Below are 12,643 nucleotides of genomic sequence, written 5' to 3'. Positions count from 1 at the left end.
ACCCCAGGAGCTGTCACTGTTAGGAAGGAGAGGTATGAAAAACAAAATTCACTGCTAACAGAACAGTAGAAGGAGCCAATCATGTGATGTAGAACAAACATCCGGTGGTTTCTTTCCTTCTCACCCCTGTCAACTGTGATTTCCAAAATACAAATGCTTCTTAAAGAGTTTGCTTAAAATTGCATGGCAGCCACCTCAGAATTCACACCTGGGCCTCTCGCAGCCCAGCGATTTCTCGTTCCCTTGACATACATTCATAGAAAGCCCCAGCATCTAAATATTGCATGCAGAGGCCAGGTTTTGAGGATGACTCAGTAATCCCCCAGCACATATCTTACCTGAGGGGCATCCCTCATGCCCAGTGTTACACTCAGTCTAATCAGGTTGTTGTTTTATTCCAGTCAGTGATAGGGTTTTGCAGGTTTTCGGCACAGTAGAGGAATACAGCAGATACATGAATAAACAGAGTTTGTTTAGAATCCTCTATGGCTTGTTTTGAAAGACTATTCTTACGAGAGAGTAATGACAGAGAAAGGAACTCCAAGGTGCATTTCATCTCCACTTAGCCTTACCTAGGTGACTTTGGGCCAGTCATGGATGTGATATTTCTCAGGATCAAAAAGCTAGTGTTTGGAGACTAGGGATTTGGAGACTATGGGATTTCAATCCATACTTGCCTCCCTTGGGGAGCCTCCTAACCTCCTCAGGTGCTCAGCCACCACTACCCTCATTTCCGCTTCCTTCTTTCCTCACATAGCCTCTGTTGTCTCCACTCTAACCCCAGGATGGGAAGAGTTTCTTTTTAGGTTGTTGTAAAGATGAAATGAGACTTTGTGTACTACGAACTTAGGGAAAAACTTGGTTCATGGACATATCTCAGTAACAGAAGGCTCTCATCCTTCTCCTCCATGGTATGGCTATTTTTACCAGGACATCTACCCCAGCTACAATGGCTAAGGACCACAACTGTTTTTCCAAGAGCAATCACTTTAGGTGATTGATATATTAATTAATTAATGACATTAATATATTTCTTAGGTAAATAAGCCAGAGGATACAAATTTGGCTAGTTTTTATTATAAAGTAGTATAATTGTTATTCTAGATATATATTCCTGAATAACAGCCTCTAAACTTACTGTTATGGGTTGAATTATGTCCTTTCCCCCCAAAATTCATACATTGAAATCCTTACCCCCTGTACCTCAAAGGGAGACTGCATTTGGAGATGTGGACTCTAAAGAGGTAAATAAGTTAAAATCTCTCCTTTTAAGAAAAGGAGATTAGAATTCTCTGTGTGTGAGAGAGAGAGAGAGAGAGAGAGAGAGAAGACCAATGTGAACACACAAGAAGAAGACAGCTATCAATAAGCCAAGGAGAGAGGCCTCAGAATGACCCAACTCTGCTGACACCTTGATCTTAGCCTTCTAGCCTCCAGAACTGGAAGAAAATACATTGCTGTTGTTCAGCAACCTAGTATGTGGTATTTTGTTATGGCAGCCCATGTTGAAATTAGTTTTAATAATTAGCAAGCTAATACACTTACTAACTTAAACCAACAACCATATCTGTTCTGCTCCTAAATCTGTATTTGAGCAGGGCTCACAGGAAAGCTATGTTTGTACTTCAGTCAATGCCATTCAGCAGGCACAGCTGGAAGAGATTTTGCTAGAATCATCTATGGCTCATTCACTCACATATCTAGTGGTCAATGCTGGCAGCTGGCTGGGACTTTGATTGCATCTGGTAGCTTCAGAACTGCATGTGGCTGGATTTCCTTACAACATGGGGCCAGTTACATGGTGAGGGTTCCAAGAGAGAAACAGATAGAGTCTCTGTTACATCTTCTTTCTTTCTTTCTTTTTAAGATTTATTTATTTATTTGAGAGAGAGATCTAGAATGGCAGGGGGAGGGGCAGAAGGGAAGAGAGAATCCCTTGCAGACTTCCGGAGGAGTGCAGAGCTGGACATGGCACATGGAGCTCGATCCCTCAAGCCCAAGATCATGACTTAAGCCAAATCAAGAGTCAGACACCCAACCAAATGAGCCACCCAAGTGCCCCATCACATTTTCTAGCTTAGCCTCGGAAGGCATGTAGTCTCACCTCTACCACATTTCATTGATCAGAAGTAAGTTATAATGGCCAGCTCAGTTCAAGGCCAGAGTTATCAATCCTCACTTTTTCATGGGAGTTATGTCATAGATTTTTCAGCTACATTTTAAAATTGCTGGAGTTGTGTAGTCAAAACATCTTAACGATAGACATATTAATTTCATCTTAATTATTAACACTGCTATATGTGTAAAAAATCTAAATACTTAAAGTTAGACTTTCATGGGTACTTTTTAATGGAGTGACTGTAGTGACTTCTAATGAATTATGTTGATATTTCTTATTTTTTATTTCTGCTATCCATTTCTTTCTAAGCCAAAGCAAGACAATTGCAATTCTTTATCATTACTTGGAGGTTGGGTTTTGTTTGGCATCACTAATGGTTTTGGCAGCCATCCACAATGTCTGACGGGGTGAAGACAGGATGGAGTGGGACACTCAAGACAGATATAACAGACAAGACAGGCTCTCGCATCACACAGTCTCTAAATCTGCATTCTTTCCTAATTCTGACTTTGTCACTTACTGGTTGTCTGACCTTTGGCAAGTCACTCAAATACCCAGAACTCCAGAAATTTCAACTCTGGGGTGGTTATGTCACTGTTTGGAAGGAGTGTCATAAAGTTTAAATAACATGTTGTCTGTAAAGTCCCTAGCTTTGAGCCCAACATGTTAATCATGCTCCCCTTCGCTCTTTAAGGTAATAAACACAGATCAATATAATCATAGATGTAGGTTATTAAACTGTAATGACTTCATAGAGGATGTTAATCAGTTGTCCTTAAAATAACCCGTTGGATCTGTACCCTTGGTCTTTGTGTGGCACCAGACTAAACATTGCCCTGGGAGTTCAGTATAACACTTCACTATGGAGTAAATTTTGATCTCAGACACATTCTACCAACCATTTCCACGGTTCTCATATATCAGGACAGATTGGAAGGCAGGTGTTACAACACATCTTCAGTGAGTTCCACGTATTACTCCAAGTATAATTTACAAGTTTATAACATGTCTCCTGAGTGGAAACCACTGATTTTACTTCAACTCATATTATTGTAAGCCACTATTATTGGTACAAGGAACCGAGATATCTTCTGTCTTTCTAAATGGGAACCTTTTTGAGTGAGGAAAAGCAGAAAAACAAAAATACAGTGGTGGAGAGCCAAATGTTAGATTTTTTTTTTTACCTGTATACTTGAAATTTTATCCTAAGTATATTAATGAAGATGATTTTTGCATTTCATTTACACTGCATTTATTTTTTTGATTAATGTGGTTCCTATTTTTCAGATAAGAAGCAAGAAAAGAAATAAATAAAGCAGATTTTCAGACTGATTGCTAATTTATATGAATTCATGTATTCAAATTTATGATCTTTGAATCAAATACAAGTGCTCAGTGCTATTTTTTCAAATCTCTGACATTATTTACATAAAAGCCTTTTTTGAAATATCAAAAGACATTATTAGTCATTGAGGAAATTTCAATAGTACCTTGATGTTTCCTGAAGATGTTTGGAAGGTATGTCAGAACAAAATGCCATTTGAAAGTTAAAACTTGCTAGTGAAAAATACAAGTAAGAATACTGAAATGGATTTTTCTGAGCTTTTACTAGGTTTCAAACTCGGATACAACAGTTAATCAAATGATATTTTTATGGGTAAAAATAGAGACTTACTAGTAAAGAACAGTTTGTTCCACATATTCTTATAAAGCAATGTATTGGCTTCCCATTGCTGCTGTAACAAATTACTGCAAAGGCTATAGTTTAAAGCAGCACAGATCTACTGTCTTACAATTCTGGAGGTCAAAATTCCCAAGTTACCCTCACTGGGTTACAACTGAGGTGTGGATAGTGCTGAATTCCATCTGGAAGCTGTAGAGGACAATCTCTTACCTTGCCTTGTCCAGCCTAGAGGACACCAGCATCTCTTGGTTGGTGGTGCCTTCCCCATCCTCAAACCTAGCACCATACATCTTCAAATCTCTGAATCTAACTTGCTGCCTCCCTCTTCCATCATTTAGGGATCCTTCTGATGACATTGGGCCAATTTAGATAATCCAGTACAATCCCTCCATCTCAAAATCCTTGATTCATTCACATCTACAAAATCTCTTATGCTGTGTAAAATAATTTATTAATAAGTTCCAGAAGTATGGGACCCGTTATTCTGCTACTACAAACAGCCATGTATGAGAAATGGCATACATGTTTACATAGATCGTCTTGTTATTTTAAATACTAATTTAAAAACTTAGGTAGTTAAATAAAAAATAATTCCTATACTTTTTAAATACACAAAAATCATGCAACCAAATTTTGGTATGTCATTTCCCCTGCAAATCTAGAAACATCACCATGTGCTAAAAATATCCACTTCTGAAAGCCCTGAAGGCTGGCAGGCATTCAATAAAGGTGCACATGTGGGGCACTAATACAACACAATTTAGAAAAAATATGCAACAAAAAAAAAAAAGAAAGAAAGAAAAAATATGCAAGCATTTACTAAACATTTGCACTGTTCTTTTTGGCCATTTTTTAGAGGATAGAGGAGTATTTTGTGTTAATTTGATATTTTTTTAAATCAATGAGGGAGTGACATCCACTTTTTTTGTGTATATTTTTTTATTGGAGTTTGATTTGTCAACATATAGTATAACACCTAGTGCTCATCCTGTCAAGAAAGGACACCCACTTTTGGAAAATGATCACTGAACCATTCACTGCTATTTGCCACAGGAGTTTCTATAAGAAAATTTAACATTGTCAACTTCTTTCTTTTTCCAGTTTCCAAAATATTGGTAATTAAAATTAACACTGTGATAATATTTTTTTCTGTTTAAAACTGTCATATTTTGCATATTTAAGGGGAGGGAGGGCTTGAAGAAAGTATGACTAAATTAGTATTATGTTCAGAGAGAGGATTTTTCTTGGACTAGAGAAGTGGCCTCTTGACTCTGATATTCTGCTCTCATTTCCTACATAATAGAACAGTGCTTTCCAACTGGGGCAATTTTGCTCCCCACCCCCACTGGGGAGACACTTGGCAATGTTTGGAGGCATGTCATATGGGTAAAGGCCAGGAGTGCTACTAAACATCATACAGTACACAGGATAGGTCCCTGCTACAAAAAAAAAAAAAAAAAAAAAAAAAAAAAAAAAAGATCTGGTCCAACCTGTCAGAAATGCTACGATCGAGAGATCCTGATGTAAAATGATCTGGAAGTTAAGATGGAAGACTCTTTGTCAATGTTTCATTAATGTAACAAATACAAGTATATGTAAAGGAGAATCCTCATGTACAAGCAAGGTTGTCAAATCTCAGATTTCCCTCTCTCTCCAAACCAGTTCCTATCCCAGTCATCCCTAATTCAGGTAAGGCACCACCATCCACAATCAATCAACCAGTAATTCTTGATAGTTCTCCTTCAGTATCTATCCTCAATGTGACCACATCTGATTGTCATATCTTGCCTCGACTCTGTGCAGCCTCCTAACTGTGTCCTTTCTTGCTCTTGACAATGAATTATTCAGCAGCTAGATTTTAAATTTGGTATCAGATCATGTTCATCCATCCAGTGGCTTCTCATCATGAATAGAAGGAAATCTACACTTCTTACCAGGGCACACCAATCCCTACCTACCCATCTAACTCTCTAACCTCACCCCAGTGATTCTGTATTTTCAGTCTGGCTAGCCTCCTCCTGGTCACTTGGACATACAGACTTGTCCCCAACACAGCTTTGCACTTGCTACTCTTCCCACCTGGAATGATTCACCCACCTCCTCCTTTAGATCCCCTCTGCCTGGCACTTCTAGATTTTCTCTGCTCAGAGACACCCTCTGATGTAATCTTCTCCCATCATATCCTACAGTTTTATTTTCTCCTTAGGACTTGTCATTACCTAAAATCATCATATTTAATTTTGTTCTTATCCTGATATATTACTTCCCTCCCTTCTTGCCCAAGTTCAAGAGGGCAGAGATTTGGTCTCTGTTGTTCCCATTGTGTCTGTAGTATGTAATTATAGACTAGTCTATATTACATTTTCAAAAGAATGAGACTGAATAAATGAGTTAATCAACAAGTTGATTTAATTATTAGTTTTAAGGGTTTTGTCCCCATGTTGAGTATTCAAGAACATGTCAGAATGAAGTATAGATTTCAAATTTGTTGTGATCCTTTCAAGTACCTGGATATATTTTGTATACTGGCCTTCAGTTTCCATTTTATGACTCAATTATTCTGCAAAAACATCCTCATTTGTTATCTCCTGTTTTTTCTCTTTCACATCTAATCTGAGCTTTGTTTTGTTCCCTAACTAAACCTCCTTTTAGATGATTCTTCTTAAATGAATCTCAGCAGAAGTTTTCACTTAGCTGTTGAGACTTGATTTGATCATGAGAGCAACCACATTTTTTTTTTTTTGGAAGAACCTTATATTGTCTCAGTTATAAATGAAGGACTTCGTGGGACTAATTCACATAATTCACAGTTGTATAAAATTACAATCAGTAGATTCTACCAACCTGGTTCTTTTCATGACTGTTTATCTGGTGCGCTGAGCAAAGAGTGTGTGTCTGTCTTGCCCAATGTGTGTTTTTGTTCCGAGAGCAGTGCATGTGTGGTCTTTCAGTAAATATGTGTAGCACGAATGAGATAATATAGAAAGAGCAGTTAGCATAGTATGTGACACCCTGGCAGGTGCCCAATAAATGATTCATATGGCATGGGAGACATATTCAAGCTAATCATCTGCCTCCCGCTGGTAATGAGGCCATTTGGGGAACCCACCAAAGACACAATTGTGGAGAAATAGACAAGCTACAAGGAACAGAGGACCAGCTCCTTCCCCTGAGAGGGACTCAATGGAAGCACTGAATGGCTCTTGTGAGGAAGGCGGATGTCAAAATTAATAACATCTTTCTAGCAAGCCTCAGGCATTTAATTAAAATTAATTTAATACCAAAGCTAGTTGCAGTATCAAGGTGCCAGAGGAAAGGGTTGACCAGTAGTGAAACCTATCCAGTAGTAAGCTTCAGCATGGAAGTACCACTGGAAGGGACCCAGGGAGCCAAACAAACAGCTTGAGCAAGTGGAATTAAGAATTACGATAGAGGGGCACCTTGGGTGGCTCAATGGTTGAGCATCTGCCTTGGACTCAGGGCATGATCCTGGGGCTCTGGGATCAAGTCCTACATCAGGCTCCCTGCAGGGAGCTTGCTTCTCTCTCTGCCTATGTCTCCACCTTTCTCTCTGTGTTTCTTATGAATAAATAAATTTTAAAAATCTTTAAAAAAGGAATTACTGTAGGAATAGGTGTGATGTTTGTAAGTTTGTCTTTAAAAAGTACTCATTTGCACCCTTTTGTGCAAAGCTTACAACTAAGGAGCAAATGATTAGTGATTTATCGTATATAGTATAACATATATTAATTTTTAGGAAAGCCATGTTTTTGCAGAAAAAATTACTATAAACTTGATATCAGCACCTGGGAAAAAGCCTCCCTTTTGTCATAAGCAACTCTAATCAAGTAATTCTAACTGGCTTATATTAAATAATAAAGCTAAAGAAAGTAGCATTTGAAGTTAGCTCTCTTGTAACAAGTGTCATTGTGCCGTGACATTTCTTTGGGTGAAGGACACACAGTCTAGCTCTTAGAGGATACTCAATAAATGTTCTTTGTTGCCTAAAAATGAGAGGTTCGGGACAGATTAATACTTAATTCTCTTAACTTCTTTCCTATCTAAAGATTTCTTTATAATATCCTTCCATTGCTTTTGGAATCTGACAGTTGCTCCAAGTTCATTGCCAAATAATTATTTTAGTTCAATCAACGCATTTCCCATTCCTGCCTTAAAAGCAACCCTTTGCTCCCTTTTAGAATCATCTAAGAAGAATATGACTTTATTCTCTTCTCTTCTTTCTTCTCTTCTCTCTTCTTTTTCCTTTTCCTTTCTTTTCTTTTTTGTTTAGACATTGTTTCAGTCAAAATCAGCAAACTCTTTGCTCTCATGCCAATGCCAAATAAAGGACCATTATTTAATATTGGACATCTTTTTATATGATCATCTTCTCTGGTTGTATTGCCCAGATGCATAAACCTTCAGAATTCAAATCACACATATCTGAACTCTAAAGATACTTCCAGTGGAGTCTAAGCTATTGTTAGATTTGGATGTTGCCATACACCTTATATTCAGGGTGAGGGTAACATTGTCCCATCCTCATCCTCGGCATAACAAAATGTCAGGAATGTTTATATCTTCCTGAAAGAACTATAGCTAATGTTGCATTACATCAATTAGCTTCCATAGGCATTGAAAATATATAAACTGAGTAAAACATCTGTGAATTGAATATATTATTGGCATTTAATTTTAAGTTAAAATTATTGATTGATATACATTTAATGACAAATATAAAAATAACGTATTATACCAGTAAATATAGAGAGTGCCTATTTTATGACTAACCATTACGATAAGATCTGGTGAACTCTGTACTAAGAGAACTTTCATAAGCTGAAGTGCCAAGAAAGAGACCCCTATGCTAGAATATAAGTCATGACCCACAGGTATTTGAGGAGTATCTTTTACAAATCCACCACAAAAGTATTTTTAGACATTTTGCAATAAATTTTTATAAGAAAATTGAATAACATACACACAATGAAAGATAATCTTACTTGATTTTTAAGTGTATTTGACTTTCAAATTCCTATTTCAAAGGAGCTGTGAGGTTTACATCAGAGATAATATTATTTTTTAACTTCACAAATTAGTATATGATAGACTCATAAATCCCTGAAATCTGTATTAAGGATTATAATTTTTTACTTCTATTCCACTATATGCTTCCTTAATTAAGTTTGTCTTTAATGGTCAGTAGCAATAAGCATAAAGATAAAGATCTATTTTAGCCAATTACTTGGAGTTTTCCATTTATTTCTTAGAATAGCTGTAAATTTAGGGTTTATAATAGTGAAAGGAGAGACTTTCTTTTTCCTTTTCTTCCTTTGCTTTCCTTTTTTTTTTTTTTTCCTATGATAGAATTCTGGTAGTTGATTGCTTTGGTGGAGACAGAATAGCACAGGGTGGAAATGCTCATAAATGAACTAGGATGACTTGAGGAACTGTGGTAGCATTAATAAATAGAAGAGTCAGAAGGTGGAGCTGGAGTCAGAAGGAACATTGTAAATATCTGAGAAGCAGTAAGTTTTCAAGTTATGCACAAGGCAGATGGGAATGCGGGAGTTTATCTTTGGAAGAATGTGGATGCTGAAAATGAATGATTTGATATTCGTCTAAAAAAAGTGATTTTGAGAGCTTTGGATTGAATGAGTTTGCAGAGAGAATGAGAAGAGAGAAAAGAAGAGGGGCAGGGATGGAGTCTTAGGGAAAAATACACTTAAAATAGGGAGACTTAGGATAATAAGAATAGTGGTCAAAGAAGGGAAAGAAGACATAGGAAAGCTGGTCCAGAGCAGACAAGAAACAAGATTCCTAAAAGTCAGAACCAGATGAAGAATCAAAATGAAGCCAGAAAGATGAGAAATACATGAACCTTTCAAACATGAGAAGGAAGGAATTTTAAGAAGGAAGAGGAAGGAGATCAACAGTATCAAACCCCAAAGCTATCTAGCCACAAATTATTGACTTGTTAATTCTGAGTGTAGCAAGCCCACCATCATTCAAGGCTATTTTGCTGCCCTTTGCTTATCAGCCACAACCTTGGGAATCCTGGAACAAACTTGCATTTAACCCTAGTGATGATACACGTTCATTTTCCCTAATTTGAAGGTCCAAATGGAATGTGAGTGAAGGCGGTACATGATGTGCTGGTGAGTAAGATCTGCTCTGATAGTCCCCATTTCTCAATGGACTTTTGTTTCTCTGGGTTATTAAGCTATTGTCAGGATGTAATTATTTATTTGGAATGATGGTTGTTTATAATGGACAAAATATTTTATGGCTAAATAAAAATGTCTTTGTCTCATATATGCAGTATAGATATGTCAGTAACAAAGCATCTAGATTACATTGGAAAGTAATGGCCAAAATTTAAATGGTGCAAAATAACTTAGGGCTCAAATTCTAAGGTAGATTTAAAGATGGTGGCCTGAAAAGTTCTGTTCTGTCAAACTCAACTCAATGTTGGGCTAAATGGGCATGCAGACCAGTTCTTTCTGGCCACCTAGAGTGAATGTCATAAACCTCATACATGAGGCAGACTTGGACAGGCTCACTAGAAACAGCACCTCATTTTAGAGCTTTTATTTCTGATCATATACCTCCAAGTGTACAAACTCCTGTGAAATATCCCTTCTATCTACAGCTCATCTCTTACTAGGAGATTTTCTTTCCAATGCTTTTAATTCCCCATGTTTTCTTTTCCCTCCTACTTCCTTAAAGAAAATCCAAATCCCAGGAGAATTCCCTAAGATTCCCAATTTTACAACAACCTCATTTATTATCTTCCTCCTCTTCTGTCCAACCTGCATTTCTCAGTTTCCAAACTAGACAATTTATGGTATTATAGCAAAGTAATGCATGATTATAGTACAGTTATGGGGAAAGTATGGCAAAGAAACCAAGTACCTGGAGATAAATGGATGTCTAGAAGGAGACTGGCTGGATCAAAGGGTATGCAAGTTTTTACAGCTTTTATGTTGCCAAATTGCCCTGCAGAATGACTCTATCAATTTACACTCTGCCAGCATGGTTAATGGGCTGTAATGTAATTGTCTGTTTATCTATCTGTTATCCTCATTAGGCCACATAGGTTCTTCAAGGACTTTCTAATCTCTCAATTCCCAGCATGTAGCATTCAGCCTGGTACAAACTATGTACTCATTAACCCACTTCCCTTTCCTACCTCTAAAATCTTTGAGGCTCCCAAACAAGTGGGCCAATTGATATCATAGAGTATATGATATAAGATAAGGCATAGTGGGTAGCAAGACGTTCCAGAAATTTCCCCCAAACACAACAGTATCACAAGCTCCTGTATAAAGTTTACCATCTATGTTTTAAGTCAAACATGCATAATGCAGTCTTCATTAATAGGTAGCTTAGATAACCCCATCTGCTTGACTGGAATTAACACTGAACACTGAGGTTGCAGTAATGTAGAGGTGTATGTGTATGGAAATTTTAAGTAAACATCTTTCAAAATTCAACTATATTAGTAAATGAAATTGCAGTAACTTCCTGCAGGGTGAAAATTTTGAAAGCATGTTACTATGGTGATTATTTTTAAATGTCATGATTATAGTTTAAGATTATAGATTTCTTTCTGGGACCAAAAAAAGGTCTCAATAGTCCTTAAGGAATGTGCTTACTTCCATGTGAAATCTTTAGTGAAATTAAAAATCAGCACTATGATGCTTTTGTTTGAAAAACAAAAGCTTATAAAGATCCAAGATTATTTACCTAACACATAACTGGAATGATTATCATCTATACTCTGATAAAATACATATATTGTTACAAAGCATACAAATATTTAATGAGATGTGAGCAACAATCGAGAAAAATACATTTAACATATTCAAGAATAGGAGTTGGACCTATAAAGAAATAGGTTAATATACATAAGGCAGTTGCCACAATAGAGATTAAAAATTAAATTCTGTGGAGGAAAAAAGAAGGAAACAGCTCACTGTAGAGCTATTTCTATGTGTCAAGGTCCAGTTGAGATAATTCCATTTCAAAAGCTTTTTTCTGATGATCCCAACTGGGATAAGGCTCTTAGTTACCAGAGTAATTTAGCTGCACCTCTTCTTACAAGACAGACATTTATTGAGCATCTACTATGTGCCAAGAGACACATGACCGAGTGACATGCCAAGTGATGTGATATAAGCATGGACAAATGTTTCAGGCTGACAAAGAACTTTAGTGCCTTTTGTTACAGATTTTGTATTTAACAATTCAATTCAAGTTCAGTCCATGCTTTACAACTGTTTATATATATTTTATATGTCTATAAATAATCGTGAAAATCTTGATTCTTATTTGTTACAGTGCTTATTAATAAATATCTGTTGAATGAATTAATGGTCGATAATAAATTTATGTATTTAATCATTCATACCCATATTTTCATTTACAAAACAAGAGACATAAGCCACAAGCATGTAACATTCAAAAATATTTGGCAAAACCATAGTTGGGGCAATATTAGGAGAGGAAAAAATGGTTAGGAAGGTTAAAATGATTAAGAAGGATGGCTAAGAAAAAAATAATTTTGTTAATAATATGACTTTGAACAAGAATGTAGACCCAAACTGTGTCTGTGTTGTATATTCTCTATTTTTCATTACTGGTGAGTTCTACGTAGTAAGAAAAATGATTTTGTTATTAGGAGTATTTTTCATGTAGGCATACCTACCCAACTAAGCCATACCTTAGACATATAAGCTTCCTCATTGGTAAAATTTATCAAGTCATTAATTCATGTATGATGTACTCTAAGTTGATATCTCTAATACCACTTTTTTTATGTTGGCAGTGGAATTGTA

At 36.5% G+C, this 12,643-nt stretch overlaps 1 protein-coding gene and 1 long non-coding RNA gene across 3 annotated transcripts in view; one reads left to right on the top strand and one right to left on the bottom strand.

Annotated features, from left to right (window-relative positions):
* LOC140608314 (uncharacterized) overlaps positions 1 to 12,638 on the bottom strand; it is a 30,516-nt gene extending 17,878 nt beyond the window's left edge. Inside the window, exon 1 of the long non-coding RNA XR_012010333.1 lies at positions 12,529 to 12,638. This is a non-coding gene — a long non-coding RNA (uncharacterized lncRNA). The remainder of the gene's footprint in view (positions 1 to 12,528) is intronic.
* The window catches only part of GPC6 (glypican 6), a 1,088,426-nt gene that overhangs the window by 591,916 nt on the left and 483,867 nt on the right, over positions 1 to 12,643 (top strand). The gene's annotated exons all lie outside the window — the stretch shown is intronic.

The sequence above is a fragment of the Canis lupus genome, chromosome 17, assembly GCF_048164855.1.
Source record: "Canis lupus baileyi chromosome 17, mCanLup2.hap1, whole genome shotgun sequence".
Lineage (NCBI taxonomy): Eukaryota > Metazoa > Chordata > Mammalia > Carnivora > Canidae > Canis > Canis lupus.
This window is presented reverse-complemented; position numbering and strand designations above follow the sequence as displayed.